Source organism: Ptychodera flava, chromosome 14 (genome assembly GCF_041260155.1).
Source record: "Ptychodera flava strain L36383 chromosome 14, AS_Pfla_20210202, whole genome shotgun sequence".
Lineage (NCBI taxonomy): Eukaryota > Metazoa > Hemichordata > Enteropneusta > Ptychoderidae > Ptychodera > Ptychodera flava.
Genome location: NC_091941.1, coordinates 28,987,757 through 28,998,403, shown reverse-complemented (window position 1 = coordinate 28,998,403; position 10,647 = coordinate 28,987,757).

Below are 10,647 nucleotides of genomic sequence, written 5' to 3'. Positions count from 1 at the left end.
TTAGAATGGCAAAACTGACAGAAAACGTTGCTTAAGTCGTGTATCAAGTAGGCTTCGTGTATAATATCGCGGAACGCCCTGTCTGCGTAATCACAAGCGAGCAGATTTCACAAAGGCTGACTAACAGTAAAAAATGTCTTAGATTATCAAAGAAGCTTGCACTAAAAGAAAAAACTTTATAGAGGTATTACATGATCATGAAATTTTCCCCTATGATATGTCCAACTTATCATATTTACTTACTCAAGCACAACAATAGCACCATGCACAAGGAGACCGAAGGGTTATTCTGCTAACTCTGCAGACTCTGTACCCTGAAGTATTGTTACTGACTCAAAAATATCCAAACCGACGTAAGGCCGATATTTGATCGTGAATTCGATGGTTCATCAGAAATGGCAAAGTGTAAGTAAGTAGTTTTTGAAAGACTTTGTGTCACCTAATCGCACATCAGGAACTGCAAACATTAAAAGGGCATTGCAACTTTGAACGGTTCATCGCTGAAAAAATAACAATTCAATCACACAGCAGAGTTCACCTTACCTTATCTGTGTGTTCTTGGAAAGGGGATAACGTCACCTGTCTAGGTTATTAGCTTGCCATGAAAGCGATATATATAGCTTGGACCTGTGATTCGCAATTACACACCTATCGACTGTAAAAATATCTGGTCTGATTTGGGGACAGCAGTTCAATGCGAGATTGTATCGGGGGACGGTATAACGGACTCTCAGCCAGCGTTTAACAAACAAACCAAAGAAACCCCAAGGTAGCCAATGAGACTGTCTATTACATGTAAAACAAGGTGTTCGTGAACAGGCTTTTGTCGAAGGGGCAGGCATTTTTCATGTTTCATTCGGCGGTAAGGGCCGATGGACAGCATACTACCATCAACGACACGAACAAATTCAATTATTTTACTTTGCAAAACTTTGAAAAAAAACAGTCTGTCCGAATAGGGTGTTGGATTTGCGCTGGTTTTCTGACGGAAAGGCGGAAATCACCTGACGGGGGAAAAGTGCTAAATTTCCACTACAAGGAGTTTATGTGGTTTTTAATGAGGAAAGACTGGCTAGCGGGAGAACGATTTTTTCAAACAGTAGAAAGATCAGTTGTGAACTACTTTCCCCATTCAATTGTTAAATTTGTTTGACATAATATTGCAATAGAATATATTAACGTGTAAAACATTCCAAGCAAAAATTTTAACAAAATCGGCTGATAGACTGCCCCTTAAAGCTACTAACAAATTTAACGGTTCATTTGTGGACAGCAAATTACCTTTGTGTACATAAAGCGGTTTGCAAACAGCGAGCAAACGGCTGAAAGTGGGCAATATATTTGCAGAACACTAAATGTGTCTCACAGAGTTTGACAACTCGGCATCTGTAATAGATTTTGATATACTCGTTACCCTATGGACCTGTTGTTTTATTTCAGGTCAACTTTGTATTTCGTTTATATATGCCAACCTTCCGTTCAACTGGTACTGTCATCAAATATTGGACAGCATCGTAAAACATGTCAAATTTAGGATTTAAGTAATTAGGGGCAGTAAATCAGCAGATTTCGAGAAGTTGCAGCTGAATGTGTTATCATTCGTAAAAATAATGATCCTACGTGTACTTAGACTGAACTTGGTATTTCTAGCAACTTTCACTTCCCCTCCCAGCATTAATTTGTTCTTAATACCTCAAAATAATATGTTTACGAAAGGAAAATGAAAGTTTCTCGCAACTGCCCTCCTGCCTCACATTTGACAAAATATCCCTCCCGCCCAATAATATTCCCCTTGGCAAAACTTCATGATGGCCCTCTCCCTCTTTCGAAAGTTCTTCACTGTTAATCCAACAACAACAAAAATTCCCTTTCACCTTCAAATAAATTTGCCCCCCGAATTGGCAATATCTCACCACATCTCCAAGTCCTGCTGTGTGGGCGCCGGCTAAGTAACAGAGTGAAGTTTCCCAAACTGCCTATGATAAAACGCTGCCAGCCCACTCTTCCATCACCAGCTGAAACCAGATATGAACAGAATGTGCTCACGTGTTTTACAACAGGTTCATTAATATTACCACGCTTCACAGAAAGTTTTCTAGCCAGTAAACAGACTAGTAGACTTTAGCATTTACACACCAGAACAACTTGACATGCTAATGTGACCCCTGAATGGAAGACTTCGAGTTTGATAAAATTACAAACTTAGTTATCAAGCATTCAATTTGGCTGCTGACGACTCGACATGTATTGACATTTATCAGACACTACTGGACGCATGAAATAATACAGAATGACATGAATTACTGCATAATTTTTGACTGTTATGAGGTTGCGTAAAACAATTGCACCTTTGACGTATCTCAAAAGACCTATGACAAAACAGCGAGCAAGGAGATGTTACGGAACATTTGCAGACCTTAGGATAATCACCAACCAAACACAAGAACAAAGACAGACATTGTATATTCTGACAGCAGTTCAATTGAGCACACAACGCAGAGTGGAAGACAGACTTCTGATAAGACCAGACGTGTATACGGTCAACTGCCAGAGTAGCTATCTCTGATGAGGATTTATTGTATTATGTTTTTCAATATTTCTGTCAATAAACCCAATTCATACCAATATAATCGACATTCGTGTGAGGCGTGTAATAAGAACAAACAGATATCTATTATATCATTATATGTAGTAGGTTTCATCAGCTTTCGAATAGTACTCTCAGAGTTAAATCACTAATTACACAACTGTAGTTAATATGTAAATGAGCTATTTAGTAACTTGACACGCCCAATGCTCAGTACAATTAAATATTTATCAGATCAATAAGTGTAGCAGATCTCATCAAATGTAAAGCTGTAATTTTTGAGTAATATCACTAATTTCAATGTTCATTAAATATGCAAATAAAACGTTAATTAACTCCACACAACTAAATGCTTTACACCACAATTAGATATCTGTCGGATCAGTATCTGCAGCAGATTTCATCACATTTGGTGCAGTTCTTTCGGAGTTATATGATTATTACAAAACTTCATAAAATATTAAATGAGCTATTTGTTAACTTGACACTGCAAAATACTTGTCAGTACAATTAGATATTTATCAGGTCAATATCTGTACCAGATTTCACTGACTTGGGTGCCGTAATTTCAGAGTTATATACCTAATTACAAAGTTCATTAAATATGCAAATAAACCCTAAAGTAACTTGACACTACTAAGTGCTTTACACCACAATTAGATATCTGTCGGATCAGTATCTGCAGCAGATTTCATCATATTTGGTGCAGTTTTTTCGGAGTTATATGACTGATTACAAACTTCATAAAATATGCAAATGAGCTATTTATTAACTTGACACTGCCCAATGCTTCTAAGTATAATTAGATATATATCAGATCAATATTTGTTGAACGTATCATCAAGTTTAGTGCAGGAATTTCAGAGTTATGTCACTAATAACAAAAGTTCATTTAATATGCAAATGAGCAGATAATTGACTTGACACTCATAGTATCATCATAATGTTCTGATATTGTCTGTGAAAAGTTTCATGAAATTTTGAGCAGTATTTCTTGATATTTGTCTACACTGTCATCACCGTCTTCATAGGGAAACCATTGTCCTGAAAAAATGATATTGCATTACTTCATTAATATGCCACACTAACCAAAATCTAATCGTTTCTTACAAGTAGCATATGGTACCTGTGTACCAAATCTGATTTGAATCTGTTCAGGCGTTTTTGAGTTATCATGTAAACAGATAGACAGACAGACAGACAGACACAGACACACAGACACACACACACACACACGCAGTTATTCAAAACTGCATCACGAAGTGATATCAATGAGCATGTATAAATTAGTCCGGGTGGCCAATACATGTACGTAGTCCCCTTCTCCTTTTCAATAGGACCGGCGGATCAGCAATGGCTTCACAACCAAATCCCACAGAAATTCAAGAATTTGTAAAATGCTCACCGAGAAAACGACCTGAGGTCATAGAAAGTGCAGCTAAAGCTGTAGGAGAGAGTAATTTTAACCGGATGAGCACCTAAGCCCGTTTCTTTCCGTGGTTGAGCATTTCTCTTTTCTTTCGGTAGGCTGCTTCAACGGTCTCCTGCTATGTATATAATTTTTTCTTCCTCATTCTAATTCGTTACTCTGTAAATTCTATACCTACGTTGATATACCTACTCCTGCAGTTACTTTCTACACTATCCTTTCGACTACTGCTAGTCGTTTGGACATGCATAAGATGCATATCCTGCCATAAGTTCCACACTGCTCCAGTATACCTTGTAATAGTGTGACATTTTTTGTACTTTACTGTACTACGCCAAATACCTTTCCCACGGTTACTCAACCCTACCTTTTTATATTTCTCTTTCTTTGCTCAGCATATTTTATCATCTTTCTATTGTTAAATGTTCTCTAGTGTTTAAGGCCAGGCAGCATGTAATACTGCGAGAGTGCTAAAATATGTGTAGGACCAGGTGGGTAACCGCCTACGAGAGTGCCCATGTATCCGGCCAGGCAACTTTTGGAGCTGCGGGAGTGCCATGGAATATGGTAAGGCCAGGCGGGAAAATCCTACGAGAGAGCCTTTGTGTTCAACTAGCGTGTCTTCAACTTTTACAAAATACGCATCTGTTCGGTTGACCGATGTTGGTGTAAGTCAATTGACACGTATGCACCAGTTGGGGTGAAAATTTATCGAGAAAATAGGCATATTTGTGCAACTACGTACTTGCGTGAAAAAAATCCTATGAGAGAGTCGTTATTGTCGAACTGCCGTATTTGAAACAAAACTAAACAAAAACAAAACAAAAAACCCCAAAACCTTGTGTTTTGATCATTGCAATGCAATTATTGTGAGTATTGTTGAGATGGGTGGTGAGCTTGAGCAAAATCTGAGACCATTTTGAAGTTGATAAGTACCACCAGGATGCAAAAGGCTAAAATGTTGTATCGTACTATGAGTCATTTGGTATAAACGTACTCTTTTGCAGGAGGCAGAGCTGCAAGTGATGAAGAAACCATCACAAGAATTGGTGGAAACCTAGTCTTTTTTTCTGTATGTAAAGGTTTACGAACAGGCATCCTACACATAACGTCTATGAATCTGAACAAAGCGTACACAAGCAATGCATACACGTCTTACATCGACATTACATCTTTTCATCATCCATCCATACACCCATACGTATATTCATGCATGCATTCGCACTAGACATTGCCAACATGCATACGATTCTCTGACCACAATGAACGGACATAATCTGGATTGAAATTATGATAAATGGTTAACATTATGAATGCTAATAAATGTTATTTGCATCGCTGTCTCGTTTTGCTCCCTTCTTCAGAGTGGTGTATTATATGAGAAGCATGACAATGCGTTACCAGCTCTTTTAAGATATACATACATAAATGCTTCAAGATATCGATTAAGTACCTTTGAATAAGGTCCCCCCCCCCCCGAATTACGTTTTGCTACTTTTATCTGCCTCAAATTTGGAACTCTACAATCTCACTACCTCCAAATTATCGCCTTTGCCCCAAACACAGGGAGGGCCCAAATAGTCCAAATCCTTTGCAATTTCTTGCAGCCTCGCAGTACTGAGGTCCAGTGTAGGGGCTCCCACAAGATGTTTACCTATTCACCAGTTGACTCCACACTGGGAAACTTACTCTGAGCAGTTTCTCCTTCCTAGAAAGGAATACTCGTGGATAAACTGAAGACGCCCCTGGACAGGACCACAAGAGAAGGCCTATCAAAGTGACATAGATATTTCAAATTTACCAAGAAACAATATTTACATGTGCATAAAAAATAAGAGTTTAGAAATTCAGTGATAATAAAGGGAAGTTTTAAGATCCTTTTGAGTAATCAACAAAGATGACTTCATGATGGTGTTGGTCTTAATGTGTTTATTGGTGTGGCTAATTTTTAAGGATTTGGGAGGAGGGAAGAGAATAATTTCTGGAGCAGTTCATTAACTCTAGAGAGGAGGATTCGCGTCCCAAATCCTACACCCAAACCTATAACAATAGGCATATCCTTGAGCGAAGTGAAAAGGCTTTAAATACCAACAACATTGACAAACCAACGTCCACCACAAATGAACTTTTGAGTATTACATGTCGATTTCACTCGACAGTTTTTTCACAGGGGAAAATGCCTGCATAGCGGTTTCTTCACGGTTTGACAGCTTTCTTCTTTAGTTGACGAGGACTCTTTATTCTTGTCGCCAAGCACCTTTGATAAGGCTAGGTAGGCGGGCACGAGGCTAGAACTGTTGTTTGAGGAGGTTTACCCATAGGTTGGGCAGATAATGTGGTGGGAGGTAGCATCGGGTAGGATTTCAAGTTGATAAGCTTGGGGAGGGGCGGCTCGCAGTTTTCCCGTTAGGAAGCGGGTAGAGATAAAATGTAGACTCGAGAAGAATTCAATCTTAGGGGAAGAGCATTTTACATCTTTTATTATCTTGTTAATAATATACCTGCGATTCAGAATATGATATACGAAAGCAGCTCTTCAAGCTCTAGTTGACTAACAATTCTCGCAATCGACTATTCGGCCGCCCCTAGGGATTGCACGATATGCTACGACCCTGATAACGTTTTGGACATTAAAAATTCTTGTTGATTTGACCAACATTCAACAATGGCAACATCAATCCCAGAAACAGATGGTTTCAGAGAATAGCGTATGGTGGAGCGATCGAAGTGTAAAATTCAGCCAACAAAAATAGAATTAAGCTCATAAGTGCTGGGCGAATAGAAACCGGCGCAAAAAATACCGCTAGCACGAGCGACTTGAACGGCTCCGCGGCCATTTCCTCGAATCGGGTTTTGTGATCTGAATGGACACCATGTCACATTCGCTAAGCTAAATGTAACCACCGTACCAAAGTAACAAACTTGGCGAATTGTTCTCCCATTGTTTATATTTCTATTCATTTGGGTGTTTTATCTAGTTTATTTTATCTATCATATTTTTAACACTTGATTTATCACATCTGAAATGTAACATACCACACTCTCTGTCAGGGTGTTGTATATTGGTGAAGTTTGACGGTTAATGATTGATATTATTTGGCGCGAAAATCTGACCTTTTCATTGTCATATAGTTACAGGATACATGACAAAGGCATTAAACCTGAGTGAACACATTCCCGGAGAATTTCATAAATTACGGTTAGCTATGTAAGAGGAAGATAAGGGAGCATTCGTTTTTTACAGGGCGGGGGTCGGTGAAAATCAAGGGGTTGACTTTTACGAAACCGTTTTTATGGGGGGTCAAATTTTACAATCAATGATCGGAAGGGGGTCAAATTTTACATCGGTTTGTATGGAGTTAAAGAAAAAAAATTGACTTTGGACTTTCACCGAAATGTTGCTTGATCCTCCACACATAATCTATGAGTAGTCTATGAAGAAACTATGAATGATTTCTTTTAAATACAAAACTAGCTAAATCTGTGTATTTATGTACGCTTGACTATTGATATTAATGTACTTGATCAGACTAGGGTAGGTACCGGTGCATGTGTGAGCAAGAAATTTGCTCTTGGAATTTCACCGAAATGTTGATTCACTATCTTGTCAATGAGGAAACTATGAGTATTTTTTTTCAAATACAAAACTAGCTAAATCTATGTATTTATGTTCGCTTTATCATTGATATTAATGTACATGATTAGACTAGGGTGGTTACAAGTGGATGTTTGTGCAAGAAATTTGATTTTTGAATTTCACCAATATGTTGATTCACTATACATGTTGGTCTATGAGGAAACTGTGAATAATTTTTTTCCAAAACAGAACTAGGTAAATCTGTGTATTTATGTACTTTCGATTATTAGTATTAGTATACTTGATTAGACTAGGGCAATTACAAGTTCATGTGTGTGCAAGAAATTTGATTTTGGAATTTCACCAAAAATGTTGATTCTCCATACATTGTGGTCTGTGAGAAATGTTTTTTTACAATACAAAAATTGCTATTAAAATCTGTGCTTTAAAAAAGTTTGACACTTGATATAAATGTACGTGACGAGAATATTATATTTGAAAGAGCAGATCTGATATTGGAATTTCACGCAGTGATTATTTGAAAGTTGAAAAAGGATTCATTGAAAGTACAAAGGTCAAATGGGAAACTAGTCAATTAAGATATTATTGATACGGACTGTGACATCTTGGGGAGGGTCGCTGTTTTTGTTCATTATAATTTGGGTGGGTAACTCTTTTTCTTGAAAACACTTTTGAAAGGCCAAATTTTTCAGCCAAGGGCCATAGGGTGCGAAGGGTTAATGAATCAAATCTGATGAATTTTATTTTGGGGTTCACATTTCACAATTGATGAATTGGGGGGTCAAATTTTAGAAATTTTAGAAATTTGGAGGGGGTCGCTTTTTACATTTGATTTGCCGCTCAAGTTCCACTGACCCCCTCCCCGTAAAAAAAACCTGAATGTTCCTTTACTGTATTTTATATTCACAGATAGTAATAAGCGCACGCGTACGAAGACGTTTACAAATCTAAACTGTGTTGTGTCAAACTCCGAGGCTCGCAGGGCCAGGGAGATTTACCGCAAACTGTACCGTTTAATACATTCAAATACGTTATGGTTCTGTTGAAGGCAATGGCACGATGTCTCAAGCTTTATCCCTCAAGGCTTTGTCTTAGGGAGCCGTCATTATTTACGGCCTGGTGGGGTCGGAGGAATGTCATAGGAAACTCCAAAATTTCAAGTAACCCCCCTGCCAACCATGATGAATTTGGGTACCCCCCTCTCTCTCACTCAGAAATTTTGACTGACCCCCTCCACTCAGAAGCGTTTTTTTTTAAATTGCATTTGTAAAATTTACAAAAAATACAGCAATAATAAAGACCTTCAAATCCTGATGTACCCTGCTAGATTATCATCGGTTATCTCACAACAGTTGAAAAAGGTGAAACCAACAAAATGAAATTCAAAGTGATAAAAAATACAGATATAAAAGTTCACGCTGTAACCAGTATCCCAACAATATAGTATTGTTTATTTGGATCGGTATCATGACAGGGTTTTCACAAGGATATCTGACTGGGTAGAATTTGAAAGTACATGGGGAGAACACGCGAGAGGCTGAGGAGAAAGTGTCAGAGGGACTACTGTGTCCCCTATATTGAGTGGAAATTTTTTGAGAAATTGACATGTGCAATCTAAGAGCTGTTTTTAATGTGCTTTTTTACTAAGTAAAACTGTAAGAAAACCCCTAAGGGAGAAGACGGGAGGGGTGTGATCTCTCTCGCATCGAAAATTTCATGAAATTGATGTGTGTAATAGTGCAATCTGAGAGGTGTTTCAATTTATTTTGCACTCGGTAAAATTGTTTGAAAATGACATTGAACACTATTTTTATGACTCGACATTTTTGCATGATCAGTGTTTGAGTCACAATATTCAACGACCAAACGATGACAATACATTTTGTAAAAAACAGTTCTCAGTTTACCACAGAATACGCAGGAATGGAAAATCTGTTACCTTCTTTTGTCATTTCTCCAGCTGCCAGCTTCCAAAGAAAAGCCTGGAGTCAATTAAAATACATGTTTCTGTGATAATAAATGGTGAATTCACAACAGTTCAGTTTTGTACTAGATCTTGTAAAAATGTGAGTAATCGATGTATGCAATGGTGCAGTATGGTGCAATCTGAGAGGTGTTTTTCTATTTGTTTTTCTACTAGTAAAACTATTAGAACATCCCAAGGAGGGAGAGCACGAGAGGGGGGGCGGGTGTCCCCCTCTTGCATCAAAAATTTTGAGAAATTGATGTGTGCAATTGTGCAATTTGAGAAATGTTTCAATTTATTTTGCAACAAAAATTGAGTAACCCCCTTCTTCTTCTCCAAATTTTGAGTATCCCCCTTGAAGTTTTCAATTTTTTGCGCGACCCTTCACATTCCATCGACCCAAAACCGTAAATAATGACCGCTCCCTTAGTTTGTAATATTCATCAATGATCTTCCAGCCTGTCTCATCAAATGCCTTCTTATTTGCCGACGACATAACAATTTACCATGAGTCCGGGTCATTTCCAAAATCGGCGACGCTATACCATAATATTTTCCCCTATCATTAGCCAATCAGCGGCCAGCGCGCCATCAGTAAAAACGGTATTTCCTGGCAACCTCCACATGCGTCCATAATTACGTACGCCATACAGTGTTGAACTGTATCTTGCTATATACTCTTCCGCTGCACCATTTACATGACTTTTTCATGTATTATTGTAGATCCGTGTCAAAATTATTGTCAGTTGTGAAAGAAGGGTTTTGCCAAAACACTTGGCGCTGCACATTTCATGGGAATACGGACGTAGTTCGGGAAATAACAATTTTTTGAATCAAATCCTTTACTTTCTTAAGGTAAAATAAAATACATATCACAGAATAATTAAATGTGTATTCAGGCTGGGAAAAGAGTTTCATTTTCCCTTCTTATTCTAAGTTCTGTCATGAAAAGATCAAAGATGTTGACTTTACAGAGATATTTTGTATCTTTTTACATAATCCATGATTTCTAAATAGTGAACATGGTTAGAGCAAATTCACATTTTACTGTTATTTTTCAAACCGCA